The sequence below is a fragment of the Salvelinus fontinalis genome, chromosome 40 (assembly GCF_029448725.1).
Source record: "Salvelinus fontinalis isolate EN_2023a chromosome 40, ASM2944872v1, whole genome shotgun sequence".
Lineage (NCBI taxonomy): Eukaryota > Metazoa > Chordata > Actinopteri > Salmoniformes > Salmonidae > Salvelinus > Salvelinus fontinalis.
This window is the reverse complement of record NC_074704.1, coordinates 28277378-28295641: the sequence shown is the minus strand read 5'-3', so window position 1 is coordinate 28295641 and position 18264 is coordinate 28277378. Positions and strand designations below refer to the sequence as shown.

General features: G+C 42.1%; 1 long non-coding RNA gene and 1 pseudogene across 1 annotated transcript; both read right to left on the bottom strand.

Moving 5' to 3' along the window:
• Window positions 1-18264, bottom strand: part of LOC129839614 (mitogen-activated protein kinase kinase kinase kinase 3-like) — an 85225-nt pseudogene that overhangs the window by 15197 nt on the left and 51764 nt on the right.
• On the bottom strand, window positions 614-8668 carry LOC129839438 (uncharacterized). The gene is made up of 3 exons (XR_008757023.1): window positions 3835-8668; window positions 3414-3467; window positions 614-653 (listed from the first exon to the last, which is right to left on the bottom strand). It is a non-coding gene; the product is annotated as an uncharacterized LOC129839438 (long non-coding RNA).

The window sequence follows — 18264 nt, the reverse complement described above, 5'->3', positions numbered from 1 at the left end:
TCAACAAAGATGAAAGTAGAGAAGACACCCGAAACAGTCAACGCCTTATTTTTTTTCAACCGAGTCTAGCTATCTATTTGAGTTGTCTTACCAAACATCACGTGTGGCAAGACAACGAACATTGGAGTTGGCTACATACAGGGACACCCAGCCGGCTTTCTCTGCGCTATAACTGGGCATACGGCTTTAACGCCTCAGCAAGGGTGAGAAATCACTCCGGTCTCCGCGGAAGTGGTCCTAAAGCAAGTTAGTCGTCCATTTCACTCGCTCAAGCACAGAGGCAGAAGGTTAGGTCACATTAAATATTGAGTAGTGCAAGAGAGAGAGGGGTGGGGGGAGGAAGAGCGAAAAAGTAAGGGAAGGAGAAAGCGAGGCTGAAGATGAGAAAAATATGAGGGGAAAGGGATGAGAATAAAATAGTCTAGAAAGAGAAGACAGAGATAAGAATAACTTTTATTTATCCAGGGAAGTCACGTTTATTTTTTTCCAATTGAGCCCTGTCCTATATAGAGAGATGGGAAAAAAATGAGTTTCAGTGAGAAAGAGAGACAGAAAGAAAGGGGAGTAAAAACAAGAAAAATGGGGACAGGAAGGAAAGACATAGTTGGGCCTACCTCTGGTTTAGCTCCTCCTCCACCGATTTCAGAAGACTCCTGTTGCGAGAAAATGACAGGAGATAATTAGAGATGAAACAGAAAATGATGAGATGCTGTTTACATTTGAACACAATGGGTAATTGCAGGGGGTGGTTGGGGATGAGGGAGACGATTTACAAAAACACGGTTTTACAAAAAGACTTTTATTGACTGTAAAGATTGATGTTGATTGTTCAAAGGCAGGTTTTGTGTCCGATTTTTGGAAGATGCTGTGAAAGTACCCAACCACCTTCGCTTTCTTGTCTAAAAATATCAGTGGAGCCATGTTCCTTTTTGTAAAATAACTTTGCCGCCTGTTTCTCCAATCTCGATTCTCCTTGTTTTGGTTGTAAATTATTTAGTGCATACCGGGGTCGTGCGACGAGGGCAGTTCCAACAAACAAATTGCAGAGTGATTGTGTCGGAGAAAAAAAAGGCTATTTATGTTTTATGAATTAGCACTCTGCAAAACCTCTCGATAGGTAGGAAGAATGTTGGCTGAACATTCAAAAACAAATGCAGACAAACATCAAAGCTGAAAGGGTTTCCTGCTAGTGAACAAAAACCTCTCAAACACACTATGCTCAGCAGTAAGCTACTCAATTTTCTATTGGTGGTTCCAATGGCTCAATTATGTCATGATGCTTGCAATACAATAGTTGTGGGTTTGATTCCTGCATGGGCCACATACAGTTAACCTATACCCAGTGTACTGTAAATTGCTTTGGCAGGGTCTGCTAAAATGTATGCATCGAAATTATATCATAATAATAGTACTGTATAAGAGTGAACGCTACATTGCGTTGTGTGGAAAGTGCTAGCTGCACAGGTTGTGGCTACGCTAAATTACCATAGATTTTTTGGGAGGGACCATTTAAACACAATACAACCACACATGTGGATACAGTGCAATGGCATTAAAATCATGGAGGATGAGTTTAAACACTTATTTTCATTGTGGTCCTCTTGAAAATACTTTAAAACCAAAATATACAACATGAAAACAAAATACATCTCATCAATAGGGAAGAAAGAGCAAACGGAATAAAAGAGATGACCAAGTAATGTTCATTGACACAATTATACTTTCTTATAGCCTCTGTCGCTTTAAAACATTTTGCTCATAAACCATTTCTTAAAGGGATAGTTCACCAAATTACATTGGTTTCCTTACCCTGTAAGCAGTCTATGGACAAGGTATGACAGCAATGCATGATATGGTTTTGTGGGACAAATCCTAATCAAGTCATGGGACCGATATTAGCATTTTTCGTGCATCATTTTCAAATCATCCAAAAGTATCTAAAATTGATTATGAAGCTTAACGAAGTCACTTATAGATGTTTTGAATATGATGTGCGAAAAATACTAATATCGGTCCCATGACTTGATTAGGATTTGTCCCACAAAACCATATCATGCATTGCTGTCATACCTTGTCCTTGAATGGGATTTGTGCCACAAATGCACTTGGAACAATCCCAGGGAAACTAAACCAAAGCATGGATTGTTGTCATAAACCAATATGTTATTTGGTCATTTGGGTGAACTATCCCTTTAAGGTTAATCGTAAAACACCCTTGCGTAGGGATGGATTTTATCTGATATTGGTAACTCTGGCTCTGGTGTGATGGCTACGAGAGTCTCTAATAAAATTAAAATAACCAGACAGGTAACTGGGGGCAAGGTCATGTATAACTTTAAAAACGATCAACAGTTTGATCTGCACCACCCAGAGATCAACTGGAAGTCAGTTCAGTTCCCTGAATTTATTAGGACAAATGTGCATTCTAGGGCTGAGCTCGAGTATAATTCTCATCAGTTGGTTTTGGGCCATTTGAAGTCTGTCCTTCAGATTTTTTTTATGCCACTGGACCATGAGATATAGTCATAGTGGCACTGGATCAGAGATGTTGCCAGGGTCTGCATAGTAGGATACTGTTTAAGAGAGGATGCTAGTATGTTTCTTTGTGTGGAGAGCGCCAGCTACACGAGTTGTGGCTAAGCTAAATGACCATAATCATTATTACTAGTACTGTATAAGAGCAGAGGGAGCACGCCACATTGCTAGGCTATGTGTGGAAAGCGCAAGCTTCACATGTTATGGCTAAGTCAATTACCAACAAATATACTGTATACTAGTACTGTAGAAAGGATGCTACATTGCTATGTGTGGAAAGCACTAGCGACACAGGTAGCGCCTAAGCTAAATAACCATATTATATTATTACTAGTCCTGTATAAGACAGGATGGTACGTTGTTAGTGTGGAAAGCGCTAGCTTAACGGGTTGTGGCTAAGCTAAATAACCAAATTATCATATTATTACTAATAATGTATATAAGGGTGCTACATTGCTTTGTGTGAAAAGCTCAAACTTCACAGGTTGTGACTAGGCCCATCGCTCACTCGTGTGTCATTCCATCTGTCTCGACGCCCCACTGGCCTTCTCAAATCTCCATCTTCCCCTATTATCCCTCTCCCCTTCATTCATGGCTGTCTCTACAAATAAACAATAAAATACGAACGGAGAGTGGAAAAGTTTTGGGGAAAAGTCTACACATATTCAAGATGCCCATTAAGATTCAGTGCAATGCAACCAGAGTTGGGTTCAAATACTATTTGAAATCCTTTCAAATACTTTATCTGGGCTTGATTGGCCTTGCCTAGTGGCAAAAGTGCACTCCAGATAAGCTGAAGAAAACAGTAAAAGTATTTGAAAAATGTCAAATAGTATAATCGAATCCAGGTCTGAATGCAACTTGCCTAGTCACCTTACCCTGCAAGTAGTCTTGCGGCATGACCCAGCTGCGCGTCAGCTTCAGCTTGCTGCCTGCAAAAATAGAGAAAATCAGAAAGGAGGCAAATACTTTGTCACGGCACTGTATCTACCTCTACTACTCCTGTATCCCTACAACACATTGTAAATATGGTACTGGAACTGACTCTGTAGCTTTCGTTGTGTTCTTATTTTTATTTCACCTGTGTTTTTGTTCTACCATGTGTTATCTTTAGTACGACATTATCGATTACCGCAAATCAAATAAATGATGTTTTATTGGTCGCACACACAAGTTTAGCAGATGCTATTGCGGGTGTAGCGAAATGCTTGCATTGGCTGGGTTTAGAGCCTAGCATTTTACTGTACTTGTGCACGGGACATTACAACTTGAAACCTCCATGCATGCAATCTCACTTACTTATGCCGTCCCGAGAAGGAGCTTTCGGGAGATCCCGCTTCGTAATCCAACTGCAAGTCCCAGGAGAAATGAAGACGGGTACAAGACAGAAGCCTTATTTCATTTCGCTTTGCATGTTCTATTCCTCAAGAGTCCGAAAGTCATTATAACTGCGTGATGATGAGTATTAGAAATGAAAGATACACGAATAAGGTTGGACTGAAATGAAATCATGACATGCTAAAGCTCCATCTCCTTTGATTGATAGGTGATAGAGGTTTTGTTGTGCAGAGGTGCTATGTATACTGTAATTCTAGTCGAAATGCAATGTGATGGCTTTTTGGATTTATTCAGTTGGTGAACATCTATTCATTGGCATGCCCCATGGCAGTCATTCATTCATGTATGCATGCAAATACATAATACCTCTTAATAATAGCATTCATTTAATTGGTTAAGCACGTAATGGATACACACAAGCAAAGACTATGCTGATTGGTGATTTTTTTTTATTTCACGTTTATTTAACCAGGTAGGCTAGTTGAGAACAAGTTGTCATATACAACTGCGACCTGGCCAAGATTAAGCAAAGCAGTTCAACACGTACAACAACACAGAGTTACACATGGAGTAAACAAACATACAATCAATAATACAGTAGAAAAAGTCTATATACAGTGTGTGCAAATTAGGTAGGATAAGGGAGGTAAAGGCAATAAATAGGCCATGGTGGCGAAATAATTACAATATAGCAATTAAACACTGGAATGGTATATGTGCAGAAGATGAATGTGCAAGTAGAGATACTGGGGTGCAAAAGAGCAAGATAAATAAATACAGTATGGGGATGGGGTAGTTGGATGGGTAAATTTACAGATGGGCTATGTACAGGTGCAGTGATCTGACAGCTGGTGCTTAAAGTTAGAGAGGGAGATATGAGTCTCCAGCTTCAGTGATTTTTGCAGTTCGTTCCTGTCATTGGCAGCAGAGAACTGGAAAGAAAGGCGGCCAAAGGAAGAATTGGCTTTGGGGGTGACCAGTGAGATATACCTGCTGGAGCGCGTGCTACGGGTGGGTGCTGCTATGGTGACCAGTGAGCTGAGATAAGGTGAGGCTTTACCTAGCAGAGACTGGAGCCAGTGGGTTTGGCGGCCAGCCAACGAGAGGGCCAGCCAACGAGAGCGCACAGGTCGCAGTGGTGGGTAGTATATGGGGCTTTGGTGACAAAACGGATGGCACTGTGATAGACTGCATCCAATTTGTTGTGTAGAGTATTGGAGGCTATTTTGCAAAATGACATCGCCAAAGTCGAGGATCGGTAGGATAGTCAGTTTTACGAGGTTATGTTATACAGCATGAGTGAAGGAGGCTTTGTTGCGAAATAGGAAGCCGATTCTAGATTTAATTTTGGATTGGAGATGCTTAATGTGAGTCTGGAAGGAGAGCTTACAGTCTTACCAGACACCTAGGTATTTGTAGTTGTCCACATATTCTAAGTCAGAACCGTCCAGAGTAGTGATGCTGGATGGGCGGGCGGGTGTGGGCAGCGATCGGGTGAATAACATGTATTTAGTTTTACTTGTATTTAAGAGCAGTTGGAGGCCACGGAAGGAGAGTTGTATGGCATTGAAGCTTGTCTGGAGGTTAGTTAACACAGTGTCAAAAGAAGTGCCAGAGGTATACAGAATGGTGTTGTCTGCGTAGACGTGGATCATAGAATCACCAGCAGCAAGAGCGACATCATTGATGTATACAGAGAAGAGAGTCGACCCGAGAATTGAAAAACAATGGCACTCCCATAAAGACTGCTGAGCTGTTTGTTTGAACGTCAACAAAATACATGTTGGTTGACACTTCATGTAATGGCAGCTACTGTATATGAACCAAACAAATAGCTGTTCATGCTGGACACAATACTTGTCCTTACTGGTTATGACAATGATCACTATAAAAATATTTTTAATATTTACAGTATACATTTTAAAAGATAAGATGCACCCAATAAGATACATCCATTGGTTAGACCACAGCCTTAAACTCAGGAAATCAAGTTGATATGACAAAACTTTAAATATATCACATTAGTTGATACAACTAAGTATTTTAAGTGGGGCAACTCATCTTTTAAGGTTTCATTTCAGGCGCTCTAATTGAGGTATCACCAACATGTCAAAAGGAGACAGTCGTTAAAAGGTGAGACGTGAGGATTTAGTACAATGATGACAAATGACCAAGGTCGACAATGACACAGCAACTCAGAAATAATGCAGTTATCTAATTCAGGACATAGTTTACGGTCAGAACAAAACAGGCATGGCAGTTAAACTAATGGCAAAGGCCTTTTTAACCCTTTTCCTGAGCTTAAACTCTACCTCCACAGTAAAGACTGGAGAGTTGACAGAAGATCCGGCTCAGTGAACGTCCCCTCTCTGCCCTCCTCTCTCCCTTTGGGTTTCAAATTTGTGGAAATGACACTCTCTAATTGTTTTATATTTTTTCCATTTTGTCAGGAAATGCAGCTCCGTCTCAGGTTCTGCTGTTGTGCAGTGGTTGCACAGCCTTTCCTCTACAGGGAGCCAGGTTTTCCTGTGTCTACCCTTCTCAATGGCAAGGCTGTGCTCACTGAGCCTGTACTTTGTCAAGGTTATTCTAAGGTTTTGATCAGTAACCATGGTCAAATATTTAGCCACGGTGTACTGTCGATTCAGGGCCAGATAGCACTGCATTTTGCTTTGTGTTTGTGCTTGTGTTTCCCAATAAGCAATATAGTTTTTTTGACTGTGTTGTAATTTGGTTTATTCTGATTGATTGGATGTTCTGGTCCTGAGGCTTCAGTGTGTTAGTAGAACAGGTTTGTGAACTCAGCCCCTTACCAGCTGGATGAGGGGACTCTTTTCTTTGCTCAGCTCTTGGCATTGCAGGACTTGGTAATGATATGAGAGGGGGTCACTGTGTTTTAGATGTTTCCAAAACTTAATTACTCTTTTTTGAGTTTTTATTATTAGTGGATATTGGCCTAATTCTGCCCTGCATGCATTGTTTGTAGTTTTCCTCTGGACATGTAGGAGAATCTTACAGAACTCTGCATGCAGTGTTTCAATGGGGTGTTTGTCCCATTTGATGAAATCTTGTTTTGCAAGTGGAAACCACACCTTGCTGCCATAAAGTGCAATTGGTTCAATGACATATTTCATTCGTTTTAGCCAAATTTGAATAGGTATTCCAATTTGAATTAGCTTTTTAATGGCGTAGAATGCCCTGCGTGCTTTCTCTCTCAGCTCATTCACTGCCTCATTAAGGTGTCCAGTTGAGCTTATTTTTAAACCTAAGTAATTGTAGTGTGTGCAGTACTCTATAGATTTTGTACCAATTGAGAACTTTGGTCTAATTCCCTGAGATCTGGATCTTCTCTGGAAAACCATTATTTTAGTCTTTTTGGGGTTTACTGACAGGGACAAGGTCTGGCAGGACTGCTCTAGCAGGTCCGGGCTCTGCTGTAGGCCATGTGCTGTGGGTGACAGCAGGCATAGGTCATCTGCGAAAAGTAGGCATTTAACCTCTGAATTGTGGAGACTAACACCAGGGGCTGAGGATTTTTCTAGAATAGGGGCCAATTCATTGATGTAAATATTGAAGAGTGCAGGTCTCAGATTACAACCCTGACGAAGGCCCCGCCCCTGGTTAAAGAATTCAGTTATTTTCTTGCCAATTTTAATGCTGCACGTATTGCCAGTATACGTTGATTTATTATGTCATATGTTTTACCCCTTAAACCACTTTCAATAACTTTGTAGAACAGTGTCACGTTCCTGACCTGTTTTATGTTATTTTTGTATGTGTTTAGTTGGTCAGGGCGTGAGTTGGGGTAGGCATTCTATGTTTTGTGTTTCTATGTTTAGGTCACTTGTAATTAGCCTTATATGGTTCTCAATCAGGGACAGGTGTTTGACGTTTTCCTCTGATTGAGAACCATATATAGTTTGGCTGTTCACACTGTTTGTTTGTGGGTGATTGTCTTCCGTGTCTGTGTCTATGTTGCATGTTTGCACTTAGTCGTTTATAGCTTCACGTTCGTTGTTTTGTTTTGTTTTTTCTTCTTCTAAATAAAGAGAAGATGTATTTTCCACACGCTGCGCCTTGGTCCTCTCTCTCACCCAAAGACGATCGTGACAAACAATCCTGTATGCCAAATAGAATCAAATGATTTTTGGAAGTCGATAAAGCAAGCGTATATTTTGGAATTATTTTGGTGGACATGTTTATCTATCAGGGTGTGTAGGGTGTAAATATGATCAGTCGTGCGATGTTTTGGTATAAATCCAATTTGGCTTTTATTCAAGACATTGTGCTTATTAAGGAAGTTTAGAACTCTTACATTTATAATACTACAGAAAACCTTCCCCAGGTTACTGTTCACGCAAATGCCTCTGTAATTGTTAGGGTCAAATTTGTCTCCGTTTTTAAAGATTGGGGTTATGAGTCCTTGATTCCAGATGTCAGGGAAATAACCTACACTCAGGATCAAATTAAACAGTTTTAATATAGCCAATTGAAATTTTGCACTAGTGAGTTTGAGCATCTCATTTAGGATGCCATCAGGTAGGCATGCTTTTTTAAATTTGAGGGCCTGAAGTTTCTTATAGAGCTCCTGGTCAGTAATTGGGGAGTCCAATGGATTTTGATTGTCCTTTATAGCTTTTTGTAATCCATTCAACTTCTCATGAATTTGGGGTTGTTCTGAGTTTGTGTCAATTTGAACGGTGTTGTAGAGTGTTTTAAAATGGCTTGTCCATGTGTCACCATTTTGTATCGCTAATTCCTCTTGTTAAGATTTTTTTCTCTCCCAATTTTTCTCTTTTTCTCTCTCTCTCTCAACCTCTCTCTCAACCTCGCTCTCACTCTCTCTCAACCTCGCTCTCTCTCTCTCAACCCCGCTCTCTCTCTCTCAACCCCGCTCTCTCTCTCTCAACCTCGCTCACTCTCTCTCAACCTCGCTCTTTCTCTCAACCTCGCTCTCTCTCTCTTAACCTCGCTCTCTCTCTCAATCTCGCTCTCTCTCTCTCAACCTCGCTCTCTTTCTCTCAACCTTGCTCTCTTTCTCTCAACCCCGCTCTCTCTCTCTCAACCTCGCTCTCTCTCTCTCAACCTCGCTCTCTTTCTCTCAACCTCGCTCTCTCTCTCTTAACCTCGCTCTCTCTCAATCTCGCTCTCTCTCTCTCAACCTCGCTCTCAACCTCGCTCACTCTCTCTCAACCTCGCTCTCTCTCTCTCAACCTCGCTCTCTTTCTCTCAACCTCGCTCTCTCTCTCTCAACCTCGCTCTCTCTCTCTTAACCTCGCTCTCTCTCTCAATCTCGCTCTCTCTCTCTCAACCTCGCTCTCTCTCTCTCAACCTCGCTCTCTCTCTCTCAACCTCGCTCTCTTTCTCTCTCAACCTCGCTCTCTCTCTCTTAACCTCGCTCTCTCTCTCAATCTCGCTCTCTCTCTCTCAACCTCGCTCTCTCTCTCTCAACCTCGCTCTCTTTCTCTCAACCTCGCTCTCTCTCTCTTAACCTCGCTCTCTCTCTCTCTTAACCTCGCTCTCTGTCTCTCAACCTCGCTCTCTCTCTCAATCTCGCTCTCTCTCTCTCAACCTCGCTCTCTCTCTCAACCTCGCTCTCTCTCTCTCAACCTCGCTCTCTCTCTCTCTCAACCTCGCTCACTCTCTCTCTCAACCTCGCTCACTCTCTCAACCTCGCTCACTCTCTCTCTCAACCTCGCTCACTCTCTCTCTCTCTCTCAACCTCGCTCACTCTCTCTCTCAACCTCGCTCACTCTCTCTCTCTCAACCTCGCTCACTCTCTCAATTCAATTCAATTTGCTTTATTGGCATGACGTAACAATGTACATATTGCCAAAGCTTATTTACAATATAAAAATGAGAATCAAAATGGTCAACGGGACAACAGTAACAACAATAACTAAGTGTCAAAATAACCATACATTTAACAATAACAATAAACATACAGTAGAGTACATGTGCAGGTTGATTGGTCTGTCAGACACTGTCCCTCAACTTATGGCAGGCAGCAATGTAGTGCGCTGCCAACCCACAGCTCTCTGCGTCCTCCCCCAACAGGACGGTTAGCCTATCCTCATCAGAGAGGTCTTTGAAACCTTGAATAAGAGTTTCAAATTTGGGGAAATGACACTCTCTAATTGTTTTATATTTTTGACATTTTGTCAGGAAATGCAGCTCCGTCTCAAGTTCTGCTGTTGTGCAGTGGTTGCACAGCCTTTCCTCTACAGGGAGCCAGGTTTTCCTGTGTCTACCCTTCTCAATGGCAAGGCTGTGCTCACTGAGCCTGTACTTTGTCAAGGTTTTTCTAAGGTTTTGATCAGTAACCATAGTCAAATAGTTAGCCAAGGTGTACTGTCGATTTAGGGCCAGATAGCACTGCATTTTGCTCTGTGCTTGTGCTTGTGTTTCCCAATAAGCAATGTAGTTTTGTTTTGACTGTGTTGTAATTTGGTTTATTCTGATTGATTGGATGTTCTGGTCCTGAGGCTTCAGTGTGTTAGTAGAACAGGTTTGTGAACTCAGCCCCAGGACCAGCTGGATGAGGGGACTCTTTTCTTTGCTCAGCTCTTGGTATTGCAGGGCTTGGTAGTGATATGAGAGGGGGTCACTGTATTTTAGATGTTTCCAAAACTTAATTGCTCTTTTTTGAGTTTTTATTATTAGTGGATATTTGCCTAATTCTGCCCTGCATGCATTGTTTGTAGTTTTCCTCTGGACATGTAGGAGAATCTTACAGAACTCTGCATGCAGGGTTTCAATGGGATGTTTGTCCCATTTGATGAAATCTTGTTTTGCAAGTGGACCCCACACCTCGCTGCCATAAAGTGCAATTGGTTCAATGACATATTCAATTAGTTTTAGCCAGATTTTAATAGGTATTTCAATTTGAATTTGCTTTTTAATTGCGTAGAATGCCCTGCGTGCTTTCTCTCTCAGTTCATTCACTGCCTCATTAAGGTGTCCAGTTGAGCTTATTTTTAAACCTAAGTAATTGTAGTGTGTGCAGTACTCTATATATTTTGTACCAATTGAGAACTTTGGTCTAATTCCCTGAGATCTGGATCTTCTCTGGAAAATCATTATTTTAGTCTTTTTGGGGTTTACTGCCAGGGCCCAGGTCTGGCAGTACTGCTCTAGCAGATCCAGGCTCTGCTGTAGGCCATGTGCTGTGGGTGACAACAGGCATAGGTCATCTGCGAAGAGTAGGCATTTAACCTCTGAATTATGGAGACTAACACCAGGGGCTGAGGATTTATCTAGAATAGTGGCCAATTCGTTGATGTAAATATTGAAGAGTGCAGGGCTCAGATTACAACCCTGACGAAGGCCCCGCCCCTGGTTAAAGAATTCTGTTCTTTTCTTGCCAATTCTAATGCTGCACGTATTGCCAGTATACATTGATTTAATTATGTCATATGTTTTACCCCCTACACCACTTTCAATAACTTTGTAGAACAGTCCTGTGTGCCAAATAGAATCAAATGCTTTTTGGAAGTCGATAAAGCAAGCGTATATTTTGGTATTATTTTGGTGGACATGTTTACCTATCAGGGTGTGTAGGGTGTAAATATGATCGGTCGTGCGATGTTTTGGTATAAATCCAATTTGGCTTTTACTCAAGACATTGTGCTTATTAAGGAAGTTTAGAACTCTTACATTTATAATACTACAGAAAACCTTCCCCAGGTTACTGTTCACACAAATGCCTCTGTAATTGTTAGGGTCAAATTTGTCTCCGTTTTTAAAGATTGGGGTTATGAGTCCTTGATTCCAGATGTCAGGGAAATAACCTACACTCAGGATCAAATTAAACAGTTTTAATATGGCCAATTGAAATTTTGCACTAGTGAGTTTGAGCATCTCATTTAGGATGCCATCAGGTCCGCATGCCTTTTTAAATTTGAGAGCCTGAAGTTTCTTATAGAGCTCCTGGTCAGTAATTGGGGAGTCCAGTGGATTTTGGTTGTCCTTTATAGCTTTTTCTAATCCATTCAACTTCTCATGAATTTGGCGTTGTTCTGCGTTTGTGTCAATTTGAACGGTGTTGTAGAGTGTTTTAAAATGGGTTGTCCATATGTCACCATTTTGTATCGCTAATTCCTCTTGTTTAGATTTCTTGAATTTTTTCCAATTTTGCCAGAAGTTGTTTGTGTTTATGGACTCCTCAATTAGCATCAGCTGCTTTCTGTTGTACTGGGCTTTTTTGGTTCACTCTCTCTCTCGCTCTCTCTCTCTCAACCTCGCTCTTTCTCTCTCAACCTCGCTCTCTCTCTCTCTCTCAACCTCGCTCACTCTCTCTCTCAACCTCGCTCACTCTCTCAACCTCGCTCTCTCTCTCTCTCTCAACCTCGCTCACTCTCTCTCTCAACCTCGCACACTCTCTCAACCTCGCTCACTCTCTCTCTCAACCTCGCTCACTCTCTCTCTCTCTCTCTCTCAACCTCGCTCACTCTCTCTCTCAACCTCTCTCACTCTCTCTCTCTCAACCTCGCTCACTCTCTCTCTCTCAACCTCGCTCACTCTCTCTCTCTCAACCTCGCTCTCTCTCTCTCAACCTCGCTCTCTCTCTCAACCTCGCTCTCTCTCTCTCTCTCAGCCTCGCTCTCGCTCAACCTCGCTCTCTATTTCAACCTCGCTCTCTCTCTCAACCTCGCTCTCTCTCTCAACCTCGCTCTCTCTCTCAACCTCGCTCTCTCGCTCAACCTCGCTCTCTAGCTCTCAACCTCGCTCTCTAGCTCTCAACCTCGCTCTCTCTCTCTCAACCTCGCTCTCTAGCTCTCAACCTATCCCTTTCTCAACACCTCCATCCCTATATCTCCATCTCAACCCCTCTCTCATCTCTCCAGCTCCCTGTCCTCCCTCTTGTCTGAGTTTGCCATCATTGATAGGGCTTTGCACTTTGATAACCATCCCCCTCTCTTTCAACCTTTCTCTCTTTGAAAAAAAGAGACGCTTCGCATTGTGACAAGCCCTAAAAATAAATCGCTGCTGTGCCCCTGTAAAAAAACAAGCGTATGTCAAAAAAAATACTTACTACAAAATAGGCCAGGGGACAACTTACATGTGATATTTCATCATTGTAACCCGTTTGGTGATTGTTCATGCTGATATTACTGTGTTATTTCATCATTCACGTCAAAACCAGGTAGGAATACAAATCGATCACACTGTAAGGTATACAGGACATTAATACATGTGCAGTGATACAGGACACTGTAATAACCAAAAGGAACTATAGGCTGCAAACTATATGTTACAAAAGGGAGGGTACGTGGCAAGGGCACGGTTTATGTCTTCACATGTGTAGGCCGTCATTGTAAATAAGAATTTGTTTCTGAACTGACTTGCCTTGTTAAATAAAGGTTACACATGCAATGACAAGGGAAAGTGTTATGGGATGCCAACGAAAGCAGCAAGACAGAGGGCTTCACCGAGTGAAAAGCATCCAAACGTGAACTGACAACGTATGCACTGCGATGAGGATGAGACAACACAAAACGGAGGTAAAATATGGGAACAGAAGTACCATGTTGGATCTTGCAGTGTAGTATTGTTCTGGCTGTTTAGTAGACAGACCAAGAAAACACAGATTATTCACAGTCATGGGGTATTTCAAAAAATAATCACACACACACAGTTTAAAAAAAAAAGTTGTGTTTAAGTTCTCTGAAGAGATGGGATGAAGGTTGGGTTATTAAAAATGTATAAACAAAAACACACATAAGGGGTGAGAGACTCAAAAGGCTGGCCAAGGTGCCAAAAGGATACCATGCAAGTGGGGCCTTCCGAAAATAATCTTTCATGGACATGCGCTTCTAAAATAAGTGACCGACCTTCCCCTCCAACCAAAGCATATCAAAGACAGAGTTGAGAGAGAGAAAGAGCATGGTATTACAAGCCTACGATTTTTTTTGTTGATGATAAAAAATAAATAAACTCTCCTTGCAAAAAAATACACAAATATATTTAGAATAATAAAGAAACATTTTTTTTTTTTTTTTTTTTTTTACAAATTCTTTAGTCCCCCAAATGTGTGTGGCTGGGGGGGTTATAAAAAAAAGCATAAAAGAAGAGAATACTTCAAGACTGGAGGATTGGAAGGTACTGTGTACAGGACTTGATAACTGGTTGTTGATTTACACTCACACACACACATTCAAACACTGCTACATTTAAACACTGTTTAGGCTAGGTTAGATATTTCATTGGAAGGGTTAGAAAATGTATTTAACAACGTGAGACTCTCACCCCTTCGGTATTTTGAAGTCAACATACAAACTACAACTCGTATCTGTTGACTGTGGGTACGTCCCAAATGGCACCCTATTCCATATATAGTGCACTACCTTTGACCAGGGACCATAAGGTGTCATTTGGAGTGCACGCTCTGGGTTTCCTATATATCTTTGTATGCAGGCGTCTGTCGTCGCTATTATACCTGTAACGGCTTTCTTCCTCCTCTTCATCCGAAGAGGAGGAGCAGGGATTTGACCAAAACGCAGCGTTGTGATATGACATGATGATTTATTGAACAGACGAAGACGAACACGAAAAACACTTGGAAAATTACAAAACAATTAAACGACGTAGACAGACCTGGACGACGAACTTACATGAAACACGAAGAACGCATGAACAGGGAAAACTGACTACATAAAAGAACGAACATACAAACAAACCGAAAACAGTCCCGTGTGGCGCAACGACATACACAGACACAGGAGACAACCACCCACAACAAACAGTGTGAAAACACCTACCTTAATATGACTCTCAATCAGAGGAAATGAAAACCACCTGCCTCTAATTGAGAGCCATATTAAGTCACCCTTAAACAAACATAGAAACAGAAAACATAGACTGCCCACCCAAACTCACGTCCTGACCAACTAACACATACAAAAACTAACAGAAACAGGTCAGGAACGTGACAATACCACATACAGTTAATATAGTCTATATAACATATCACCAAATACTGTAGTATGCCTCATCCAAAATACAATGCACAGTTATGGTATGAGAGCAGTGCAATAGCAATAGCAGTAGCCATGGAAATTGTGAGGTTCTGAATTTAAACAGTCGTTATTGTTGCAAAGCGTGATTTGGTTGGTCGAAAAGTATGAAATGTTGATGGGCAGGCCTGTGCGTGTTTGTGTGTGTGTGTGTGTGTGTGTTAGGAGAGTCACTCACTGCTGGGTCGTGATGAGATTCAGTCTCCTTCCTAAGCAGGGGATCAAACTTGACTTGATCGACTATCAGTGTCAAAAAATGAAACACAGAGAATGAAACAAACTGCAGTACTAAGAAATGAACACACAACACATTTCGAAATATAGTCACAGTGGCCTGGCAATAAAAACATTTTAAAAACTGCATGCTTCGAGCACAAAAAGCACAAAATATCACTAAAGATCGCTTACGGGCATATTACTACTAGTGCAGGCACTTTCCCTCCTATATAATCCCTGTGGGCACTGAGTCAAAACTAAATGGCAAAGATTAAGACCCTCAGATATAGAGTCCCTGAATGAACAGTGAGCAGTTCCCCATGCGCCTTTTGCACATGCAGGGCGAATATTCAAGTCTCTTGGAAAGTGATGCTCAGCGACTCAGTGAGTGACAAAAAGGAGAGCTGGAAAGATAAGGAGCGAGTGTGAAGGAGAGGCAGAGAGAGGAAGGAGTGGTTTTCCATACTTAACCACAAAAGGTCACGAGAAGGACCGCTCGGGAAGAAATTTGAAAAGGCTTTCGTTACATTGTTATAAACGTGACATTATAGATGTCATACCCAGTCACAATGACCTTAGTAGATGTTAGATTGTGGCTACTCACTTGATGCAGTCGTAAATAAAAAAGGTTTTTATAATTTCAGCCAGTAGTTTTGAAAGTAGAGCTCACAACCCAAAACGGGTCCCCAAACATTGTGCACAATTGTGTACAACATCAGTGCATGTGGGTTGTGCATGTTGGGCTCACCCAGCAACCTCATTGGACAATACTGTGCTGACCTGATCCCGCCTCCCCCTTTAACCTTGCAACCTTATTGGACCTCATTCCACCTGCCAATAAACATTCTCTATCAAGTTCTGTTGTTGCAGGCTAGCTCCCGTTGTAGGGTATGGTCCCATCAGACTAATATGGCAAACGAGCAAGCAAATGTTATGAAGTAAGTTTAAACAACAGAAAATGTACACTTCTACAATACATGACCATAAGTTTGTGGACACCTGCTCATCAAATATCTCATTCCAAAATCATGGTTATTAATATGAAGTTGGTCCCCCTTTGCTGCTATAACAGCCTCCACTCTGCTGGGAAGGCTTTCCACTAGATGACGGAACATTGCTGCGGGGACTTGCATCAGGCACTGATGTTGGGCAATTAGGCCTGGCTCGCAGTCGGTGTTCCAATTCATCCCAAAAGTGTTCGATGAGGTTGAGGTCAGGGCTCTGTGCAGGCCATTTAAGTTCTCCACACCGATCTCGGCAAACCATTTCTGCATGGACCTCACTTTGTGCACAGGGAAATTGTCACGCTGGAACTGTTTCCACAACGTTGGAAGCAAAGAATTGTGTAGAATATTATTGTATGCTGTAGTGCTAAGATGAAAAACAGCCCCAGACCGGTATTCCTCCTCCACCAAACTGTACAGTTGGCACTATGCATTGGGGCAAGTAGCGTTCTCCTGGCATCCGCCAAAACCCAGATTCGTCTGTTGGTGGTGAAGCGTGATTTATCACTCCAGGGAACGTGTTTCGCGGCTGAGCTGTTTCTACTTCACAATAACAGCACTTACAGCTGATCGGTGCAGCTCTAGCAGGGCAGACATTTGACGAACTGACTTGTTGGAAAGGTGGCATCCTATGACGGTGCCTGAGCTCTTCAGTAAGGCCATTCTACTGCCAATGTTTGTCTATTAAGACTGCAAGGCTGTGTGCTCGATTTTATACACTTCTCAGCAACGGGTGTGGCTGAAATAGCCGAATTCACAAATTTGAAGGGGTGTCCATCTACTTTTGATTATATAGTTGCATCAAATGTCCTACTCCGTGAAAGTCAATCGGGGGAGAAGGGCGTGACGCTTGGCATTCCAGACGTGACGCTTGGCATTCAAGCCAAAGAGTTCAATCTTGGTTTCATCAGACCTGAGAATTTTGCTTCTTATGGTCTCAGAGTTCGTTAGCTGCCTTTTGGTCAACTCCAAGCGGGCTGTCATGTGCCTTTTACTAAGGAGTGGCTTCAGTCTGGCCACTCTAACATAGATGCCTGATTGATGGAGTGCTGCAGAGATGATTGTCCTTCTGGAAGGTTCTCCTATCTCCACAGAGGAACTCTGTCAGAGTGACCAAGGCCCTTCACCCCCGATTGCTCAGTTTGGCCGGGCAGCCAGCGCTAGGAAGAGTCTTGGTGGTTCCAAACTTCTTCCATTTAAGAATGATGGAAGCCATTGTGTTCTTCGGGACCTTCAATGCTGCAGAAATGTTTTGGTACCCTTCCCCAGATCTGTGCCTCGACACAATCCTGCTCTGACATGCACTGCCAACTGTGAGACCTTATATAGACAGGTGTGTGCCTTTCAAATAATGTCCAATCGATTGAATTTATCACAGGTGGACTCCAATCAAGTTGTAGAAACATCTCAAGTATGATCAATGGAAACAGGATGCACCTGAGCTAAATTTCAAGTCTCATAGCAAAGGGTCTGAATACTTATTTACCCCCTGCCCTGTATTTATGTTTATTATTTTTCATAAAATTTGTAAACATTTCTAAAAACCTGTTTTTGCTATGCCATTGTGGGGTAGTGTGTAGATTGATGTGGATTTCTTTTTTAATAAGGCTGTAATGTAACAAAATGTGGAAAAGGGGAAGGGGTCTGAATACTTTCCGAACGCACTGTATATAGCGTCAAGAGGTAAGATCAGAGATCTGTATATAATGATGAGATGATCATGTTGTCTTGTCCATTGCGGAAGGCAGGCGACAAGTTTAGATTTTGGCGCGAGTGAAACCTCTCGCTTCATCTCTTCCTCTCTGGACAGACCGGTATAATGTAACGACAATCAGCGATAACGATGATGAGAGAAGAACAAGAATTCAAACCGTCTTGGCAGCCGGCGCATACATCCCAAATGGCACGCTATTCCTTTTATAGTGCACTACTTTTGACCAGACCCCTATGGACCCTAGTCAAAAGTAGTGCACCATATAGGGAATAGGGTTCCATTTGGGACCCAATCCACAAGTGAGTCACGTCTTCCTAGCAACCTTCCACATTTCCCTGATTAAAAAGGCTGGTGTAAAAATAACACCACTGAATGTCGCACTTTGATGGCACGTGTAATGAAAATGACCCTCCCTTCCACTAAGCCATGTGGGGAAAATCAT